General features: G+C 45.3%; 1 long non-coding RNA gene across 1 annotated transcript in view; it reads left to right on the top strand.

Annotated features, from left to right (window-relative positions):
* LOC117659515 (uncharacterized) overlaps positions 1–22,542 on the top strand; it is a 33,534-nt gene that overhangs the window by 1,280 nt on the left and 9,712 nt on the right. The window lies entirely within an intron of this gene.

Genomic DNA, 22,542 nt, shown 5'->3' with positions numbered 1-22,542 from the left:
CCTCTTTGCAACGTGGGGATGGGTGAGTTCCTTTGCAAGAGGGGCAGCCCGAGGGGGGCAGCTCGGGGGTCTTGGGGGGGGGTTGGCAGAGATGGGAACCTGGGAAAGAAGGAGTACCCCTTTTCCTAACTCCTGCTTCCCTCCCCCGGGCAAGAGTGGGGAGCCACCCGCGTCCTCGCCTGCCCCTTGAGCCGGGCTCGGCCGCACGCCGGAATCCGGACCTTTCGGGCTTGTTTGTTTATTTAGGGGACGGTCAGCCGCTTCATTGTTGCGAGATGATGGGAAGATCTAAAAATAACTCGGCGACTTCCCCTCCCATGCCGGGCAGAAGGGGGGAAGGGAGGCAGGGGGGAAGGCAGGGAGGGAGGGGCGCCCCGAGTAGGGACCAGGGCCGGAGTCCCGAGGGGGGTCGCTGGTTTGGAGGGGTGGGCAGGGGGGCCCCGCAGCCCTGGCTTGGAGAGGGGAGGGGCGGTGGGGGGGGAAGGAATAGAGAAAGGGTTGGTTTTTTTTTTTATATATATATATATTATTATTTTCAGCCCAGATCAAAACTCTCAGGAACCACGGCGGCTCCTTTCTTCGCCGGCCGGCCGTTTCGGAGAAGGCGGTTAAAAATAAACGGGTGATTCAGGGAGCAAATTTTCCCCCAGATTTGCTGAAAGGGTGAATTTAGGAGGAACTCCTAGGAGAACTTAAAAAACTGTAGAGAGAGGGAGATTCTCCTAATAAATGTGTATATTAGGAGAATCTCTCCATATATTTTAAGTCCTCCTAAGAGTTCCTCCAAAAGTCAGCCTCTCAACAAATTTAAGAGTTTGTGCTAAATTTATCTATATATATCCATATATCCATGTATGTATGTAGCCGCCTTGAGTCTTCGGAGAAAGGCGGCATACAAGTTGAACAAATAAAATAAATAAATAAATAAATATGTATGTATGTATGTGTGCATGCATATGTGTGTACATACATGCATATATACATATATATATATACACACACACATATATATATACATATACATATATATTAATATGTAGCAGATAAGGTATATAGATTATATTTATATAAAATTATATTTATATAATATTTATATAAAAAGAAAAACACACACACACACACACATATATATATATACAAATCAAATATATACAATATGATCTCATACATATGTTTATATACATATATATATAGTATAAATGAAAAGTATATATTAATAGATCCTCCATATGTGTGTGTGTGTAGATATAGATATATAATTTTAGATCTAAAATGTGTACGTAGGGAGTTCATGTAAATATATTTATCATATCTATGTATCGTCTCTCTCTGTCTATCATCTATCTGTGTTTATGTGTGTGAATAATGTGTTTATTAGGGTTGCAAATCTGATTGCATGAGATCTGTAGATGCCATACATAAATAATCTATCATCCATTCATTATGCTCTCTATCATCTTTCCTTCCGTCTGTCTCTGTCTCTCATCTATTATCTATCTATCTATCTGTCTATCTATCTATCATCTATCTTCTGTCTATCATCCATCTATCTATCTATCTATCTATCTATCTATCTATCTATCTATCTATCTATATCATTCTCTCTGTCTCTCTCTTCTCCCTGTATCTGTGGATATTTACACGAACCCCATTAATCGTTGTTTGCCTAGGCAGGCTTAGATAGCTAGAGGATGCTACTTATTCTGATTTTTCCCCAAATGGCCATTTTTATTCAACTGCACATCTCAAAGTGGCTGTTTGCTTTTTGTGTTTCTCTCTGCCGGGGCCCTAACGAACAACATGCATATAAGAGCCTCCATTTCTTGGACAAAATGCAAAAATGGCATCTGACTTTGGGCTTCCCAAAAGCTTTCCCATCCATTCTTAAACCTCCAGATAAACCGACTTAAACGTTATGGTGTGTTTTTCGGTCATGAAAACAACCCGAAGGGAAAAAGCAAAATTTATCGTAATTTCATAATGCCAAAATGAAACAAACAAACAAAAAAAAAGGCCTGCTTTTTAAATTTTTATTTTACCCGTAGATAAAATATCTGCCCATTTTTTATAATTTAATATATATATATATATTACAGAATATGATTCCTGAATCGACTGTCATTTGAAAGCAAATATCGACGAAGAACAATGAGTATTATTACTCAAAAAAAAAAAAAAAACTCTAGATGATGAGAGCCATTGGCCCAAACTTGAATTTTGGGCTTCCCCACTGCCAGGAGACAGGAAATTGTCAGCCAGGCTGACTCAAGAAATCTCGTCTGCATTTTCTCTTTCTCTGTCTTTGTTCTGCCCATGTTTGATCTCAGCCACTGAAGCACAGTTGGGCCCTGTTAAGCCTCGGATGTGGCACCACCAGGAAATCCCACCGCCCGTGGCTAGAGGAGGGCTTGTAAAAAATGTCCCAGAGAAAAGGAGACAGAAATATTATCTGTTTCTGCTTTGGTGCCAGGAAGTTTGCCCAGTCACTAGCTGTGTCCAGCTCAAATTGCAGAACTCTGCAATCTGCGGAACTCTTGAGTGCCCGTCCCTCGAAATCCCCAGCTGACGTGGGATTCTCGTTTGCAATACTGGCATTTCTATTTATTTAACTTTTATGCTGCCTTTATTATTTTTTACAAATAAGGCAGAAAATAACAACAGCCACCCTGTGAGGTGGGCTGGGGTGAGAGAGAGAGAGAGGGACTGGCCCAAAGTCACCCAGTCAGATTTCATGTCTTAAGGTGGGACTAGAACTCACCATCTCCTGGTGATTGGCCAAAGTCACCCAGCTGACTTTCATGGCTAAGGCGGGACTAGAACTCCCCGCCTCCTGGTGATTGGCCCAAATTCACGCAGTTGGCTTTCCTGACTAAGGCAGGACTAGAACTCACCATCTCCTGGTGATTGGCCCAAAGTCACCCAGTCAGATTTCATGTCTTAAGGTGGGACTAGAACTCACCATCTCCTGGTGATTGGCCAAAGTCACCCAGCTGACTTTCATGGCTAAGGCGGGACTAGAACTCACCGTCTCCTGGTGATTGGCTCAAAGTCACCCACTTGGCTTTCCTGACTAAGGCGGGACTAGAACTCCCCGTCTCCTGGTGATTGGCCCAAAGTCATCCAGCTGGCTTTCATGGTTAAGGCAGGACTTGAACTCATGGTCTCCTGCTTTTTTCATCCCCTCTCCCTTCCCAGCCCCTGGACTTTCCCTTCTCATGGGATCCGTTTAAGTGTTGGAAGGGAAGGCCTGAGAAACAATTCCTAAGCAGGCCAGAGGGGGCCCCAGAGAGCAATTGGAAAACTTGTTATGGACTTTTTCGATCCAATCAATCTCCACCTAAGAGCAGTTTCCGTATTCCTTGCAAGTAATCCAGCAACGAGATCTGAGATCCTGGCATATGATTCCAACTCTAAATTAAGTCTCCTGAAGGACAGTTGGAGGATCTGTCATCTGCCTGGTGCTTCAGAGGGTGGAATCGTGGAATTGAGTAAAATAACAAAATAGGTTTTGCAAACTCCGGCCCCAATAAAAAGCTTTTCTTTCCATTCTTAACCGTAAACCTCCAGATAAGCCAATTTACCGTAATTATGTGCACTTTGGTCAGGAAAACAAGCCGAAGGGGGGAGAAAAAAGCCAAAATGTCATCATTTCAAGTGAAAAACTGCCTGCTTTTTCAATTTTAATTTTACCCATAGATAAAATGTCTGCCTATTGTTTTTATAATTTAAAAAAAAAAAAACCATTGCAAAGTATGATTCCTGTCATTAACTGTCATTTGAAAGCAAATATTGATGAAGAACGATTATTATTATTATTATTATTGAGAAAAACTAGATGATGGGGACGATTGCCCAAAACTCTGAAATATTATTATTATTATTATTATTATTATTATTATTATTATTATTATTATTATTACTACTACTACTACTACTACTACACAGAACATCTCCAAATGCCATGCTAATTATATATAATTACATAATATCATATATATAATATTAATATTATATATTATATATATTTGGCATGGCTTTTAGAGGAAAACCCAGATTCTCTTAATACCCACGTTACTAATTTAACAATGGCATTTATTCACTTAACAGCTGTGTCCAGAAAGTTCGTAAAATGGGACAAAATTCACTTTAACTGTCTTGCTAAGCAACAGCAATTTTGGACTAAGTCGTGCTTTGTAAAGTCAAGGACTGCCTGTATACGTAATTTAATTTGGGCCCAAATTAATTTAAGCTTCAAAATTTTATTTCAATCGTATTTATAGCTATTAATCTGGCACAAAAGAGCTTCCATTTTCCGTCACCTTCTTCTAAAACCCGAGCTTTGCAAACGCTCTGGAGCAATATTTTAGATTTGGCTATCGCCTCGCTGCTGCCTATTTTGTAAGATGAGACTCTGAATCGAGTTTGATTTGATATTACTTATTTATTTCCTGTTTCTTAAGCCCCCATCTCCGGCTGCGAGGTCCCCTGGGTGGTATAACATGTATTCAATATAAAAACGACATAAAACAGTCATATTCAAATGTTAAAATTAATTTAACGTTCAGAATTGTATTTAAATTGTTTTTGTTTTTTTCTTAATTTCTTTTCTATGGTTTTTATTATAAACCATCCGGAGAGGTTTGAATTATGTGGGGAAAGCAAAGATAGCAGTTAGCCTGGCTTGCAAAACTTAAATTTGTCTCCTTGTTTTTAACAATCTCCTTCTAAAATTCAAGCTTTGCAAATGCTCCGGTCCTCCACGGTGTTTATGGATCTATTCCCAAACATTCACTTCCATTGATCGGATAGAACTGAATCCCGATTAAATGCTGGTCTTCCAAGCCCTTCCCTCAATAAAATGCACCTCAGATGACCCAGGAGAGAGGGGGGAAAAAATCACAGGCCAAATTATCCCGGGATAAATCATATAAACAATTTATAACAATATTATATATATATATAATTGGGGCCTTCTGGGTCCGTTCTAGATTTGCAAAAAGGGATTTATTTATTTTTTCACTACGCACCTGAATGGAGAAATAATTTCGTTTGGCTGCAAAGAGCAGGCTGGTGAGAGATATTGAAATGCAATCACGGAGATGTGGTTACCGGTGGAACGAAGTTCCTTATTCGGAGCAAATTCATGGAATTTGGAGTGTATGGTTGGGTTGTGGTCCTAGTGAGGCCACCAGGCATTCTCTTAAAGGAGGAGGGGGGGCTTTCCAGATAACTGATTTCACCCCCTTATCACGATATTAAAAAAAAAAAAGATGTTGAGACTCTGGAAAGAGGGCAGAGAAAAGCAACAAAGATGATGACGGGACGGGAGGATAAAACATACAAAGAACGGTTGCAGGAATTGGGTGTGTCTAGTTTAATGAAAAGAAGGACTAGGATTAGCATGATATCCGTCTTCCAGTATTTGAGGGGCTGCCCCAAAGAAGAGGGGTTAAAAATTATTCTCCAAAGCACCAAAAAGCAGGAGAAGAAGCAACGGATGGAAACTCATCAAGCAACCTGGAACTAAGGAGAAATTTCCTAACAGTGAGAACAATTAACCAGCGGAACGACTTGCCACCAGAAGTTGTGAATGCTCCAACATTGGAGGTTTTTATTATTTATTTTATTTATTTTATTATATTTCTATACCGCCCTTCTCCTGCAGGACTCAGGGCAGTGTACAGCCAGGATAAAAGGAGAGACTAGACAGCCACTTGTCTGAAATGGGATACGGTCTCCTGCTTGAGCAGTGGGTTGGACTAGAAGACCTCCGAGGTCCCTTCCCACTTTTATTATTATTATTTTTTTGTAGGCACTTTTGTTCGGTGCCCTTTGGCTCGAAGTGGCCCATAAATTAATATTGAGACGTTGCCACTTGGGATAAGTTGTCTTGCCTTCAGTCAACACCCCACACATCCCCCCCAACCCCGAAAAAATATCCCCAGCTGTTTCCCATTTGGATAAAGCCTCTTTTTTTTTCTGACACAATAGAAACAGAAGAGCAGAGTTCTCCCTTCTGCCTGGTGGCCTCCTGAGAGAATGGGGCAAGATCGTTGTCAGATTTTCTTTGGAACAAACGTGGAAGGTGAAATCTGTTCTAATTCTGGAGCAACTTTCCAAACAGTATAAGAGAATTGGAAGGGGCCTTCGAGGTCATCTAGTCCAACCCCCTGCTCAAGCAGGAAACCCTATATATTATTTCAGATAAACACTTATTGAAAACTTCCAGTGATGGGGCACCCCACAATTTATGGAGGGAAGCCGTTTCAACTTGTTAATTGTTCTCGCTGTCGGGAATTTTCTCCTTAGTTCTAGGCTGCTTTTCTCCTTGATTTAGTTTCAGTCAAAATTCAGTTAAGCTGCTAGTCCTTAGTGTCGTTCTTCAGACCCAAATCTTGATGAGTCTCGGTGGGCAGTTTGTGAAGGCTGGAAACGGTTTTTTTAGAACAAACAACCCCCTTGGCAACCTTGGGCTTGGCACAAATCAGACTTTCGAAGGGCACGCAAAATTGCAAGCTGGGCAGCACGCAAGGTTGGTGAATAAAATAATATACCGGGATAATATAAAAGGGATTTTGTTCATCAAAATCCCCTTTTATATTATCCCTGCATATTATTTTATTCATCAATCTTTTTTTAAACAATTTTATTTTGTTTATCAAAATCCCTGGATGGGTAAATAGACTCTGGATAACCAATTATAACATTTTTGCCTGTTTTAATACCTCGCCAATTAGCATCACATTAAATTTGTATCTTAAATGTAAAATATTTACCGTATGGCTGGACCGCTTCTGCAAACCTGGGTAAAGTTGGTTTTTTTTTTTTTTTTTTGGTAGTGGGGGGAAAGGATCAAAAAAGCCCAACTTTAATCCTCCGATTTAAAATCATAAAGTTGGTTGCTAAGGGAAGTACCACCCATCCGTGCGATGCAGCTAAGATTTAAACTGAAGTGCATGATGCCAAGCACGGACCGAAGCATCCCTTAGGAAACAATTCAGCTCGGTGCAAAAAATTTTAAAAAATTAAAAATCCCATTTGCTCCGGTTTGTAGGCTGAGGGAGATGTGTGTCGTTGTGGGTTTAAATCTTTATTTTGCATTGAATCGCAGGCGATGGGGATGAGTAGCGGTTTAAGGGGGTGCATTTAATCAATGCCCAGAGGCCAGCAGCAAAGAATAGCAGAATAAAAGAATTAAGAGAGTTGGAAGGGACCTCAGAGGTCTTCTAGTCCAACCCCCTGCCCAGGTAGGAAACCCTATACCCATGATGGTGAACCTATGGAACGCGTGCCACAGGTGGCACGCGGAGTCATGTTGCCTGGCACGCCAGCTCAGCTCTGTCAGCTGATTTTTGGCCCTTTTGGGCCCACCAGAAGAGGGCCTGGGGTGGGGGGAAGGCCCGTTTTTCTTTCTCCCTGGCTCCAGATCCTCTCTATGCATCTGGGGAGGGCGAAAACAGCCTTCCCCACCCCCTCGGAGGCCCGAAACGGCCCGTTTCTCAACATCCGTCCTCCGAGGGATTGGGGAAGGCTGTTTTTGCCCTCCCCAGATGCATAGAAAGGATCTGGAGCCAGGTGAGAAAGAAAAACGGGCCTACCGGGCCATCGCATGCCAGGAGTGGGGGTGGGGAAGGGGGGTCGCGCTCACATGTGCGTGTGGGACACGCACAGGCAAACCTCCCTTCCTGGCACGCGATGGCAAGACGGTTAGCCATCACTGCCCTATACCATTTCAGCCCAATGGTTGTCCAATCTCTTCTTAAAAACCTCCAGTGTTGTTGGAGCACCCACAGAGCCAAAGGATGTGATTTTCCACAAGCCAAGATTTGGGGGTCAGATCCAGGTTTGTCACTTTGGAAAGCCAAAGCTGGTTTCTCCCGAAACGGGGGGGGGGGGGGCGTGCCAAGCCGCGTGAGACCCACTGGCGTCTTTGGATTGCCTCACAGGGTGTGAAACACCAGAATCCCATCAGCTGTTGGGGCTCAAAAGCCGTGGCAGGCTGCCTTGACCCTCAAACGACAACAACACAACAATAACACCAGGGTGCTGCTGCCAAGCCGCCTCGCCCGCTGTCAAATCAGAGGTTTTCGAGATGAGGGGCTCGTCACCAATTGTGGGGGAGGCGGGGGAGAGGAGGGGTCTGAGGCAGTGCAAGGTGCTAAGTTGGAGGGCGAGAGGAATTTTGGGTATCTCTCTCTCCCTGTGTGTGTGTGTGTGTGTGTGTGTACAGGCCCTGAATTTGCAGGGCGGAGGGAGAAGCTGGCAGGAAGGTGGTTTGTTCCCAGGTCTCGGGATCTGCCCTTGGGCACCGTCTGCCGGTCTCCTAAAAGAGCTGGCTAAGGGTGCCACCCAGCTCACTTCAGAGGCTTCAAAGGGAGCGAAGTGGGTTGCACAAGGACGGTTGGTGGAGAGACATCTCCTGATCTGGATCGGTTAAAAAGGATTTTCTTTTCCTTTTCTTTTCTTCCTTCCTTCCTTTCCCCTTTCGCTTTCTCTCTTTTTCTTTTTCTCTTTTCTCTTTCTGTTTCTCTCTTTTCTTGCCTGCCTTCCTTCCTTTTTTCTCCTCCCTCCTTCCTTCCTTCCCTCCCTCCTCCCTCTCTCCCTCCCCCTCTCCTTCCTCCCTCCCTCCCTTCCACTCTCTCTTTTTCATTTTCTCTTTTCTCTTTCTGTCTCTTTTCTCGCCTTTCTTCCTTTTTTCTCCTCCCTCCCTCTTTCCTGTTTTTCTTCCTTCCTTCCCCTTCCCTTCCACTCTCTCTTTTTCATTTTCTCTTTTCTCTTTCTGTCTCTTTTCTCACCTTTCTTCCTTTTTTCTCCTCCCTCCCTCCCTCTTTCCTGTTTTCTTTCCTTCCCCTTCCCTCTTTCTCCTTTTAATTTTCTCTTTTCTTGCATTCCTTTCTTCTTTCTACTCCCTCCCTTCCCGTCTCTTGTTCCTCCTCCTCCCGTTCTTTCCTTCCTTCCTTTCTCTTCCTTTCTTCCCTTTGATCTCACCTCCTTCCTGACCTTCCCTTTCTTCCAATTCTATTTTCCCCTTATTTATCTTTCATTCCTTCCTTCTTTCTCTTCCCTCCTTCCCCATCTCTTTATTTATTTAATTTATTTATTATTCGTATTTCTATGCTGCCCAACTCTCCAAGGACTCTGGGCGGCTTACAAGAAAGACAGTATAAACAATATACAATAAGAGACGTTAAAAACCCATAAAAATCCATCTCTTGTTCCTCCTCTTCTCCTTCCTTCCTTCCTTCCTTTCTTCCTTCCTTCCTCTTCCTTTCTTCCCTTTGATCTCACCTTCTTCCCGACCTTCCCTTTCTTCCAATTCTATTTTCCTCTTATTTATCTTTCATTCCTTCCTTCTTTCTCTTCCCTTCTTCCCCAACTCTTGTTCCTCCTCCACTCCTTCCTTCCTTCCTTTCTCTTCCTTCCTTCCTTTGCTTTGATCTCACCTCCTTCCCAACCTTCCTTTTCTTCCAATTCTATTTTCCTCTTATTTATCTTTCATTCCTTCCTTCCTTCACTTCCCTCCTTCCCCATCTCTTGTTCCTCCTCCTCCTCTTCCTTCCTTCCTTCCTTCCTTCCTTCCTTCCTTCCTTCCTTCCTTTTCCTTTCTTCCCTTTGATCTCACCTCCTTCCCGACCTTCCCTTTCTTCCACTTCTATTTTCCTCTTATTTATCTTTCATTCCTACTTTTTTTTTTTTTTGAACTTCAATAAAGCAAATTTTTTAAAAAAAGGAAAAAAAGAAAAGAAATGCAATTTGCCTGACATGTAATCACTCGGTCTTGGTAGGGCACGAATCAGGACTTAAATGGCAGTTTTTCTTCCTTGGCAAACTTTTACGTGGCACACAACCCTCTCTTAAACCCGAAACACGTCTTTTAATCAGCTAGGAACACGCTCAATTAAAACTATTATAGGGAGGGAAACATTTACCGTTCGGGGCGAGCTGAGATTTGTGTTTTGTTGATGGATAGGCTGTACATTTCCACCAAGCTTTATAAACCAAATTGGGTTGTGTACATAGCACTTCACACACAAACGCACACAAACGCCTCCTCTCACCCACTTCTGGATTCTCATCTCCTGATTACTGCCATCCAAAGAGGCCGTGTGCTACGCCTGCCTGGGCTGCAAATCACAGCTCGCAACTCGGGCGAGAAACTTTCAAACAGAAAAAGCTCTTTTTATTTATTTCCTGAGAGTTAGAAGAACAATTAACCAGGGGAACAACTTCCCTCCAGAAGCTGTGGGTGCTCCCTCACTGGAGGGCTTAAAAAAAGAGATTAGACGGCCATTGGTCTGGAAGGGCTTAGGGCAGGGGTCTGCAACCTTAAATACTCAAAAGAGCCATTTGGACCCATTTCCCCACAGAAAAGAAAACACCGGGAGCCACAAAATCCTTTTGACATCTCTCTCCCCTCCCTCCCTCTCTCTGTATCTCTCTATGTGTCTCTCTCTTCCCCTCTCTCTGTATCTCTCTATGTCTCTCTCTCTGTATCTCTCTCTGTCTCTCTCTCTTCCCCTCTCTCTGTATCTCTCTGTCTCTCTCTCTTCCCCTCTCTCTGTATCTCTCTCTGTCTCTCTCTCTTCCCCTCTCTCTGTATCTCTCTGTGTGTCTCTCTCACCCTCTCTCTGTATCTCTCTATGTCTCTCTCTCTCTCACCCTCTCTCTGTATCTCTCTATGTCTCTCTCTCTCTCACCCTCTCTCTGTATCTCTCTATGTCTCTCTCTCTCTCACCCTCTCTCTGTATCTCTCTGTCTCTCTCTCTTCCCCTCTCTCTGTATCTCTCTCTGTCTCTCTCTCTTCCCCTCTCTCTGTATCTCTCTGTGTGTCTCTCTCTCACCCTCTCTCTGTATCTCTCTATGTCTCTCTCTCTCTCCCCCTCTCTCTGTATCTCTCTGTCTCTCTCTCTTCCCCTCTCTCTGTATCTCTCTCTGTCTCTCTCTCTTCCCCTCTCTCTGTATCTCTCTGTGTGTCTCTCTCTCACCCTCTCTCTGTATCTCTCTATGTCTCTCTCTCTCTCCCCCTCTCTCTGTATCTCTCTGTGTCTCTCTCTCACCCTCTCTCTGTATCTCTCTATGTCTCTCTCTCTCTCACCCTCTCTCTGTATCTCTCTGTGTCTCTCTCTCTGTATCTCTCTCTGTCTCTCTCTCTTCCCCTCTCTCTGTATCTCTCTGTCTCTCTCTCTTCCCCTCTCTCTGTATCTCTCTCTGTCTCTCTCTCTTCCCCTCTCTCTGTATCTCTCTGTCTCTCTCTCTTCCCCTCTCTCTGTATCTCTCTATGTCTCTCTCTCTCTCCCCCTCTCTCTGTATCTCTCTATGTCTCTCTCTCTGTATCTCTCTCTGTCTCTCTCTCTTCCCCTCTCTCTGTATCTCTCTGTCTCTCTCTCTTCCCCTCTCTCTGTATCTCTCTCTGTCTCTCTCTCTTCCCCTCTCTCTGTATCTCTCTATGTGTCTCTCTCTTCCCCTCTCTCTGTATCTGTCTATGTGTCTCTCTCTTCCCCTCTCTCTGTATCTCTCTATGTCTCTCTCTCTGTATCTCTCTCTGTCTCTCTCTCTTCCCCTCTCTCTGTATCTCTCTGTCTCTCTCTCTTCCCCTCTCTCTGTATCTCTCTCTGTCTCTCTCTCTTCCCCTCTCTCTGTATCTCTCTGTGTGTCTCTCTCACCCTCTCTCTGTATCTCTCTATGTCTCTCTCTCTCTCACCCTCTCTCTGTATCTCTCTATGTCTCTCTCTCTCTCACCCTCTCTCTGTATCTCTCTGTCTCTCTCTCTTCCCCTCTCTCTGTATCTCTCTATGTCTCTCTCTCTCTCCCCCTCTCTCTGTATCTCTCTGTGTCTCTCTCTCACCCTCTCTCTGTATCTCTCTATGTCTCTCTCTCTCTCACCCTCTCTCTGTATCTCTCTGTCTCTCTCTCTTCCCCTCTCTCTGTATCTCTCTCTGTCTCTCTCTCTTCCCCTCTCTCTGTATCTCTCTCTGTCTCTCTCTCTTCCCCTCTCTCTGTATCTCTCTATGTGTCTCTCTCTTCCCCTCTCTCTGTATCTGTCTATGTGTCTCTCTCTTCCCCTCTCTCTGTATCTCTCTATGTCTCTCTCTCTGTATCTCTCTCTGTCTCTCTCTCTTCCCCTCTCTCTGTATCTCTCTGTCTCTCTCTCTTCCCCTCTCTCTGTATCTCTCTCTGTCTCTCTCTCTTCCCCTCTCTCTGTATCTCTCTGTGTGTCTCTCTCACCCTCTCTCTGTATCTCTCTATGTCTCTCTCTCTCTCACCCTCTCTCTGTATCTCTCTATGTCTCTCTCTCTCTCACCCTCTCTCTGTCTCTCTCTCTTCCCCTCTCTCTGTATCTCTCTATGTCTCTCTCTCTCTCCCCCTCTCTCTGTATCTCTCTGTGTCTCTCTCTCACCCTCTCTCTGTATCTCTCTATGTCTCTCTCTCTCTCACCCTCTCTCTGTATCTCTCTGTCTCTCTCTCTTCCCCTCTCTCTGTATCTCTCTCTGTCTCTCTCTCTTCCCCTCTCTCTGTATCTCTCTGTGTGTCTCTCTCTCACCCTCTCTCTGTATCTCTCTATGTCTCTCTCTCTCTCCCCCTCTCTCTGTATCTCTCTGTCTCTCTCTCTTCCCCTCTCTCTGTATCTCTCTCTGTCTCTCTCTCTTCCCCTCTCTCTGTATCTCTCTGTGTGTCTCTCTCTCACCCTCTCTCTGTATCTCTCTATGTCTCTCTCTCTCTCCCCCTCTCTCTGTATCTCTCTGTGTCTCTCTCTCACCCTCTCTCTGTATCTCTCTATGTCTCTCTCTCTCTCACCCTCTCTCTGTATCTCTCTGTGTCTCTCTCTCTGTATCTCTCTCTGTCTCTCTCTCTTCCCCTCTCTCTGTATCTCTCTGTCTCTCTCTCTTCCCCTCTCTCTGTATCTCTCTCTGTCTCTCTCTCTTCCCCTCTCTCTGTATCTCTCTGTCTCTCTCTCTTCCCCTCTCTCTGTATCTCTCTATGTCTCTCTCTCTCTCCCCCTCTCTCTGTATCTCTCTATGTCTCTCTCTCTGTATCTCTCTCTGTCTCTCTCTCTTCCCCTCTCTCTGTATCTCTCTGTCTCTCTCTCTTCCCCTCTCTCTGTATCTCTCTCTGTCTCTCTCTCTTCCCCTCTCTCTGTATCTCTCTATGTGTCTCTCTCTTCCCCTCTCTCTGTATCTGTCTATGTGTCTCTCTCTTCCCCTCTCTCTGTATCTCTCTATGTCTCTCTCTCTGTATCTCTCTCTGTCTCTCTCTCTTCCCCTCTCTCTGTATCTCTCTGTCTCTCTCTCTTCCCCTCTCTCTGTATCTCTCTCTGTCTCTCTCTCTTCCCCTCTCTCTGTATCTCTCTGTGTGTCTCTCTCACCCTCTCTCTGTATCTCTCTATGTCTCTCTCTCTCTCACCCTCTCTCTGTATCTCTCTATGTCTCTCTCTCTCTCACCCTCTCTCTGTATCTCTCTGTCTCTCTCTCTTCCCCTCTCTCTGTATCTCTCTATGTCTCTCTCTCTCTCCCCCTCTCTCTGTATCTCTCTGTGTCTCTCTCTCACCCTCTCTCTGTATCTCTCTATGTCTCTCTCTCTCTCACCCTCTCTCTGTATCTCTCTGTGTGTCTCTCTCTCACCCTCTCTCTGTATCTCTCTATGTCTCTCTCTCTCTCCCCCTCTCTCTGTATCTCTCTGTCTCTCTCTCTTCCCCTCTCTCTGTATCTCTCTCTGTCTCTCTCTCTTCCCCTCTCTCTGTATCTCTCTGTGTGTCTCTCTCTCAACCTCTCTCTGTATCTCTCTATGTCTCTCTCTCTCTCCCCCTCTCTCTGTATCTCTCTGTGTCTCTCTCTCACCCTCTCTCTGTATCTCTCTATGTCTCTCTCTCTCACCCTCTCTCTGTATCTCTCTGTGTCTCTCTCTCTGTATCTCTCTCTGTCTCTCTCTCTTCCCCTCTCTCTGTATCTCTCTGTCTCTCTCTCTTCCCCTCTCTCTGTATCTCTCTCTGTCTCTCTCTCTTCCCCTCTCTCTGTATCTCTCTGTCTCTCTCTCTTCCCCTCTCTCTGTATCTCTCTATGTCTCTCTCTCTCTCCCCCTCTCTCTGTATCTCTCTCTTCCCCTCTCTCTGTATCTCTCTCTGTCTCTCTCTCTTCCCCTCTCTCTGTATCTCTCTGTCTCTCTCTCTTCCCCTCTCTCTGTATCTCTCTATGTCTCTCTCTCTCTCCCCCTCTCTCTGTATCTCTCTATGTCTCTCTCTCTGTATCTCTCTCTGTCTCTCTCTCTTCCCCTCTCTCTGTATCTCTCTGTCTCTCTCTCTTCCCCTCTCTCTGTATCTCTCTCTGTCTCTCTCTCTTCCCCTCTCTCTGTATCTCTCTATGTGTCTCTCTCTTCCCCTCTCTCTGTATCTGTCTATGTGTCTCTCTCTTCCCCTCTCTCTGTATCTCTCTATGTCTCTCTCTCTGTATCTCTCTCTGTCTCTCTCTCTTCCCCTCTCTCTGTATCTCTCTGTCTCTCTCTCTTCCCCTCTCTCTGTATCTCTCTCTGTCTCTCTCTCTTCCCCTCTCTCTGTATCTCTCTGTGTGTCTCTCTCACCCTCTCTCTGTATCTCTCTATGTCTCTCTCTCTCACCCTCTCTCTGTATCTCTCTATGTCTCTCTCTCTCTCACCCTCTCTCTGTATCTCTCTGTCTCTCTCTCTTCCCCTCTCTCTGTATCTCTCTATGTCTCTCTCTCTCCCCCTCTCTCTGTATCTCTCTGTGTCTCTCTCTCACCCTCTCTCTGTATCTCTCTATGTCTCTCTCTCTCTCACCCTCTCTCTGTATCTCTCTGTCTCTCTCTCTTCCCCTCTCTCTGTATCTCTCTCTGTCTCTCTCTCTTCCCCTCTCTCTGTATCTCTCTCTGTCTCTCTCTCTTCCCCTCTCTCTGTATCTCTCTATGTGTCTCTCTCTTCCCCTCTCTCTGTATCTGTCTATGTGTCTCTCTCTTCCCCTCTCTCTGTATCTCTCTATGTCTCTCTCTCTGTATCTCTCTCTGTCTCTCTCTCTTCCCCTCTCTCTGTATCTCTCTGTCTCTCTCTCTTCCCCTCTCTCTGTATCTCTCTCTGTCTCTCTCTCTTCCCCTCTCTCTGTATCTCTCTGTGTGTCTCTCTCACCCTCTCTCTGTATCTCTCTATGTCTCTCTCTCTCTCACCCTCTCTCTGTATCTCTCTATGTCTCTCTCTCTCTCACCCTCTCTCTGTATCTCTCTGTCTCTCTCTCTTCCCCTCTCTCTGTATCTCTCTATGTCTCTCTCTCTCTCCCCCTCTCTCTGTATCTCTCTGTGTCTCTCTCTCACCCTCTCTCTGTATCTCTCTATGTCTCTCTCTCTCTCACCCTCTCTCTGTATCTCTCTGTCTCTCTCTCTTCCCCTCTCTCTGTATCTCTCTCTGTCTCTCTCTCTTCCCCTCTCTCTGTATCTCTCTGTGTGTCTCTCTCTCACCCTCTCTCTGTATCTCTCTATGTCTCTCTCTCTCTCCCCCTCTCTCTGTATCTCTCTGTCTCTCTCTCTTCCCCTCTCTCTGTATCTCTCTCTGTCTCTCTCTCTTCCCCTCTCTCTGTATCTCTCTGTGTGTCTCTCTCTCACCCTCTCTCTGTATCTCTCTATGTCTCTCTCTCTCTCCCCCTCTCTCTGTATCTCTCTGTGTCTCTCTCTCACCCTCTCTCTGTATCTCTCTATGTCTCTCTCTCTCTCACCCTCTCTCTGTATCTCTCTGTGTCTCTCTCTCTGTATCTCTCTCTGTCTCTCTCTCTTCCCCTCTCTCTGTATCTCTCTGTCTCTCTCTCTTCCCCTCTCTCTGTATCTCTCTCTGTCTCTCTCTCTTCCCCTCTCTCTGTATCTCTCTGTCTCTCTCTCTTCCCCTCTCTCTGTATCTCTCTATGTCTCTCTCTCTCTCCCCCTCTCTCTGTATCTCTCTATGTCTCTCTCTCTGTATCTCTCTCTGTCTCTCTCTCTTCCCCTCTCTCTGTATCTCTCTGTCTCTCTCTCTTCCCCTCTCTCTGTATCTCTCTCTGTCTCTCTCTCTTCCCCTCTCTCTGTATCTCTCTATGTGTCTCTCTCTTCCCCTCTCTCTGTATCTGTCTATGTGTCTCTCTCTTCCCCTCTCTCTGTATCTCTCTATGTCTCTCTCTCTGTATCTCTCTCTGTCTCTCTCTCTTCCCCTCTCTCTGTATCTCTCTGTCTCTCTCTCTTCCCCTCTCTCTGTATCTCTCTCTGTCTCTCTCTCTTCCCCTCTCTCTGTATCTCTCTGTGTGTCTCTCTCACCCTCTCTCTGTATCTCTCTATGTCTCTCTCTCTCTCACCCTCTCTCTGTATCTCTCTATGTCTCTCTCTCTCTCACCCTCTCTCTGTATCTCTCTGTCTCTCTCTCTTCCCCTCTCTCTGTATCTCTCTATGTCTCTCTCTCTCTCCCCCTCTCTCTGTATCTCTCTGTGTCTCTCTCTCACCCTCTCTCTGTATCTCTCTATGTCTCTCTCTCTCTCACCCTCTCTCTGTATCTCTCTGTCTCTCTCTCTTCCCCTCTCTCTGTATCTCTCTCTGTCTCTCTCTCTTCCCCTCTCTCTGTATCTCTCTGTGTGTCTCTCTCTCACCCTCTCTCTGTATCTCTCTATGTCTCTCTCTCTCTCCCCCTCTCTCTGTATCTCTCTGTCTCTCTCTCTTCCCCTCTCTCTGTATCTCTCTCTGTCTCTCTCTCTTCCCCTCTCTCTGTATCTCTCTGTGTGTCTCTCTCACCCTCTCTCTGTATCTCTCTATGTCTCTCTCTCTCTCACCCTCTCTCTGTATCTCTCTATGTCTCTCTCTCTCTCAACCTCTCTCTGTATCTCTCTGTCTCTCTCTCTTCCCCTCTCTCTGTATCTCTCTATGTCTCTCTCTCTCTCCCCCTCTCTCTGTATCTCTCTGTGTCTCTCTCTCACCCTCTCTCTGTATCTCTCTATGTCTCTCTCTCTCTCACCCTCTCTCTGTATCTCTCTGTCTCTCTCTCTTCCCCTCTCTCTGTATCTCTCTCTGTCTCTCTCTCTTCCCCTCTCTCTGTATCTCTCTGTGTGTCTCTCTCTCACCCTCTCTCTGTATCTCTCTATGTCTCTCTCTCTCCCCCTCTCTCTGTATCTCTCTGTCTCTCTCTCTTCCCCTCTCTCTGTATCTCTCTCTGTCTCTCTCTCTTCCCCTCTCTCTGTATCTCTCTGTGTGTCTCTCTCTCACCCTCTCTCTGTATCTCTCTATGTCTCTCTCTCTCTCCCCCTCTCTCTGTATCTCTCTGTGTCTCTCTCTCACCCTCTCTCTGTATCTCTCTATGTCTCTCTCTCTCTCACCCTCTCTCTGTATCTCTCTGTGTCTCTCTCTCTGTATCTCTCTCTGTCTCTCTCTCTTCCCCTCTCTCTGTATCTCTCTGTCTCTCTCTCTTCCCCTCTCTCTGTATCTCTCTCTGTCTCTCTCTCTTCCCCTCTCTCTGTATCTCTCTGTCTCTCTCTCTTCCCCTCTCTCTGTATCTCTCTATGTCTCTCTCTCTCTCCCCCTCTCTCTGTATCTCTCTATGTCTCTCTCTCTGTATCTCTCTCTGTCTCTCTCTCTTCCCCTCTCTCTGTATCTCTCTGTCTCTCTCTCTTCCCCTCTCTCTGTATCTCTCTCTGTCTCTCTCTCTTCCCCTCTCTCTGTATCTCTCTGTGTGTCTCTCTCTCACCCTCTCTCTGTATCTCTCTATGTCTCTCTCTCTCTCCCCCTCTCTCTGTATCTCTCTGTGTCTCTCTCTCACCCTCTCTCTGTATCTCTCTATGTCTCTCTCTCTCACCCTCTCTCTGTATCTCTCTATGTCTCTCTCTCTGTATCTCTCTCTGTCTCTCTCTCTTCCCCTCTCTCTGTATCTCTCTGTCTCTCTCTCTTCCCCTCTCTCTGTATCTCTCTGTGTGTCTCTCTCTCACCCTCTCTCTGTATCTCTCTATGTCTCTCTCTCTCTCCCCCTCTCTCTGTATCTCTCTGTGTCTCTCTCTCACCCTCTCTCTGTATCTCTCTATGTCTCTCTCTCTCTCACCCTCTCTCTGTATCTCTCTATGTCTCTCTCTCTCTCACCCTCTCTCTGTATCTCTCTATGACTCTCTCTCTCTCCCCCTCTCTCTGTATCTCTCTGTGTCTCTCTCTCACCCTCTCTCTGTATCTCTCTATGTCTCTCTCTCTCTCACCCTCTCTCTGTATCTCTCTATGTCTCTCTCTCTGTATCTCTCTCTGTCTCTCTCTCTTCCCCTCTCTCTGTATCTCTCTGTCTCTCTCTCTTCCCCTCTCTCTGTATCTCTCTCTGTCTCTCTCTCTTCCCCTCTCTCTGTATCTCTCTGTGTGTCTCTCTCTCACCCTCTCTCTGTATCTCTCTATGTCTCTCTCTCTCTCCCCCTCTCTCTGTATCTCTCTGTGTCTCTCTCTCACCCTCTCTCTGTATCTCTCTATGTCTCTCTCTCTCTCACCCTCTCTCTGTATCTCTCTATGTCTCTCTCTCTCTCACCCTCTCTCTGTATCTCTCTATGACTCTCTCTCTCTCACCCTCTCTCTGTATCTCTCTGTCTCTCTCTCTTCCCCTCTCTCTGTATCTCTCTCTGTCTCTCTCTCTTCCCCTCTCTCTGTATCTCTCTGTGTGTCTCTCTCTCACCCTCTCTCTGTATCTCTCTATGTCTCTCTCTCTCTCCCCCTCTCTCTGTATCTCTCTGTGTCTCTCTCTCACCCTCTCTCTGTATCTCTCTATGTCTCTCTCTCTCTCACCCTCTCTCTGTATCTCTCTATGTCTCTCTCTCTGTATCTCTCTCTGTCTCTCTCTCTTCCCCTCTCTCTGTATCTCTCTATGTCTCTCTCTCTCCCCCTCTCTCTGTATCTCTCTATGTCTCTCTCTCTCCCCCTCTCTCTGTATCTCTCTATGTCTCTCTCTCTCCCCCTCTCTCTGTATCTCTCTATGTCTCTCTCTCTCCCCCTCTCTCTGTATCTCTCTATGTGTCTCTCTCTTCCCCTCTCTCTGTATCTCTCTATGTCTCTCTCTCTCCCCCTCTCTCTGTATCTCTCTATGTCTCTCTCTCTCCCCCTCTCTCTGTATCTCTCTATGTCTCTCTCTCTCCCCCTCTCTCTGTACCTGTCTATGTCTCTGCCCTGGCCGCTTCTCCATCCCCTGCCATCCATCCTTACTTTCTCAGGCCAGGCGAGGAGTGACTGGGAGGGGAGGGCGAGGGGCGGAGCCAGCCAATGGTGGGATCACCTGACAGGGAGCCACAGCAAAGGGCCCAAAGAGCCGCATGCGGCTCAAGGAGCCGCAGGTTGCTGACCCCTGGCTTAGGGTGTCCTGCTCGAACAGGGGGCTGGACTAGAAGACCTCCAAGGTCCCTTCCAGCTCTGTTATTCTCTGTCAAACTAGAACCAGTGGTGGGATTCAGCCAGTTCGCAGCACTTCAGGAGAACCGGTTGTTAACTTTCTGAGCAGTTTGGTGAACTGGTTGTTTTGGAAGCAATCATGAGGGCAGAGAACAGGTTGTTAAATTATTTGAATCCCACCACTGCCTAGAACATTTTGCCATCACGTGCCAAAAGCGGGGGGAGTACAGGGGGGGAGGGTCACATGCACGTGTGCCCACATCCATAATTCTATGCGCCCTATGTTCCCCCCCGCTTTTGGCACGTGATGGCCCGGTAGGCCCGTTTTTTACTCTCCCCAGGCTCCAGAGCTTTTCTAGGCACCTGGGGAGGGCAAAAACAGCCTTCCCCACCTCCCCGGAGGCCCTCCGGAGTCAAACAGCATGTTTCCTGACTTCTGGTGGGCTCAGAAGGCCCGAAAATTAGCTGGCCGGCCGACGCATGCGTGCCGGAGCTGAGCTCGCGTGCCCACTGATATGGCTCAACGTGCCACTTGTGGCACCTGTGGTCGCCATCACGGCCCTCGAACCCCGAAGTTTCATCCTTCTCCTCTAGAAACACGAGACCTGTTTGCTAACGAATGCCGTGCAATATTATACAGCCTCATCGAGTTTGCACGTGGGATGAAACCTCACACTTTTCTTAACCCCGTCAACGCCAATTAAGCCATCTCACACGCGTGTGTTTCGCACTCAGCTGCTTTCATAAGGCTTGTTTCCCGGGGAGCTGAGGTTCCAAATTAAATCTGGTTTTCTTTTTCTTTTGGTTGTCGTTGTTCTCTCCGCAAATTTTAGCCAAGGGAGCATCATAATTTTTTTTTTCTCTTCGAGAAGTCAAACTTGGCTCCATTCTTTGGTGGGATGGAGGGTGAATTTGGGGTTACCATTAGCAGCACGGCAGTGGGTTTTACAGGAGGAAAGGATGTCTATTTCATATTTTTTTGGGGGGGGTGATTGTAGCATCGAAACATCAGCCAGAGGCTGCAGGAGGTGTTAAAAATTAAGATTTTATCTGGCTTGATACTGAGCGGTTTCACTGCACGTTTGCTCTAGGGCTGGTAAACATCACGTGGGCTTGTCATTATTTTAAAAAATGATGGAGGTTTATTTTTTTCTTTCTTTCTTTCTTTTTTATTGTCCTCAAGCTAACCATCTCTTTGCTCTCTGGCTCCTCTTCTTTTTGTCCTTGGCTAAGGAGGAGCGAAAGGAGGACCTCTCCGCGTCAGCCGTTGCAATATCGGCGAAAACAAACTTGTCATGATGGTGCATAATAAAATCTGTGTGTTTGCCAAGGGTTTGAGATCATTGAAAGCAAACTGATTTTGCAGGATTTGGCCTCTGTGTTATTGAGAATAGAATAGAAGAGAATAGAATAGAAGAGAAGAGAAGAGAAGAGAAGAGAAGAGAAGAGAAGAGAAGAGAGTAGAATATAGAAAATGAGAATACAATAGAATAGAAAAATGAATAGAAGAGAAGAGAATAGTAGAATATAGAAAATGAGAATAGAATAGAAAAAGGAATACAATAGAATAGAATAGTAGAATATAGAAAATGAGAAGAGAAGAGAAGAGAAAAAGGAATAGAAGAGAAGAGAATAGTAGAATATAGAAAATGAGAAGAGAAGAGAATAGTAGAATATAGAAAATGAGAATAGAATACAAAAAGGAATAGAATAGAATAGAAGAGAAGAGAAAATGAGAATAGAAGAGAAAAAGGAATAGAATAGAATAGTAGAATATAGAAAATGAAAATAGAAGAGAAGAGAAAAAGGAAGAGAAGAGAATAGAATAGTAGAATATAGAAAATGAGAATGGAATAGAAAAAGGAATAAGAATAGAATAGAATAGAATAGAATATAGAAAATGAGAATAGAAGAGAAAAAGGAATAGAAGAGAAGAGAATAGTAGAATATAGAAAATGAAAATAGAATAGAATAGAATAGAATAGAATAACAAGAGTCGGAGGGGACCTTGGAGGTCTTCTAGTCCAACCCCCTACTTAGGCAGGAAACCCTACACCACTTCAGCCAAATGTTTATCCAACCTCTTCTTAAAAACCTCCAGTGTTGAAGCATTCACAAATTCTGGAGGCAAGCTGTTATTGTGGTCCCTGGGAGGAGACGGTTAAAATTTGGGATGTTGTTTGAATTTATAATCTTGGCTTTTTTCATGCTGTCTCCTAAAGATGCTTCGTATAGAGGTATATTCCTCAGCTTATGACCACAATCGAGCCCAAATTTTTCACTGCTAAGTGAAAACATTGATTAAGGGAGTTTTGCCCTGTTTTTACAACTTTTCTTGGCACAGTTGTTAAGTGGAATCACTGCCGTTATTAAGTTACTAACACAGGTTGTTAAGTGAATCTGGCTTCCTCATTGCTCGTCGAAAGGTCACAAAAGGTGACGCTGCAGCCGTCATAAGTACATGCCAGTTGCCGAGCCCTTAAGTTTGATCACGTGACTACGGGGACACTGCAACGGTCGTACGTGGGAAAACTAATCATAAGTCATTTTTTCCGGTGGCGCCATAACTTCGAACGGTCACTAAACAGTTGCAAGTCGAGGACCACCTGTATATGAATGTACAGGGGCTATTTTAGTTAATTGTTATTGAATTGTATATTAATTAAAAATGATGTTTTAGATCGGGCGGTCACTTTGCTTGACAGTCAGCAGTGCAGGCAAAACAGATTTCTGCAGGATTTTTGTCCATGTTGCGGTGCCCAACAGGAGACACTGAATGTTAAAATTTGGGACGACGGTTGACATTTTAATCTTATTTCATCATGCTGTCTTCTAAGAACGCTTCGGACGTGTGACTATTTGGGAAGGGTATTTTCTTTTAATCGCATTCGAATGGTGTGTTCATTAAGCAGTCTTTTAGATCTGACTTGTCCCCTCACTCTCTTATCTGTTTTGTAAGATGACTTTGCATTATTATGTTTGAGTCGATCTGTTATTTATTTAGACGTCTTATTTCTTCATCGTCCATCTCTCTCAGAGAGGGGCTAAGGACGGCATGCTATGCAATCAATATATACTGCTCAAAAAAATAAAAGGAACACAAGCAGAAGACATCCGAGATCTGAATGAATGAAATAGCCTTATTAAATACTTTGTTTGTTACATACAGTAATTTTGGGTCCCCTTTAGT

The sequence above is a fragment of the Pantherophis guttatus genome, chromosome 6 (genome assembly GCF_059756535.1).
Source record: "Pantherophis guttatus breed Tessera chromosome 6, ASM5975653v1, whole genome shotgun sequence".
NCBI classification, from domain to species: domain Eukaryota; kingdom Metazoa; phylum Chordata; class Lepidosauria; order Squamata; family Colubridae; genus Pantherophis; species Pantherophis guttatus.
This window is presented reverse-complemented; position numbering and strand designations above follow the sequence as displayed.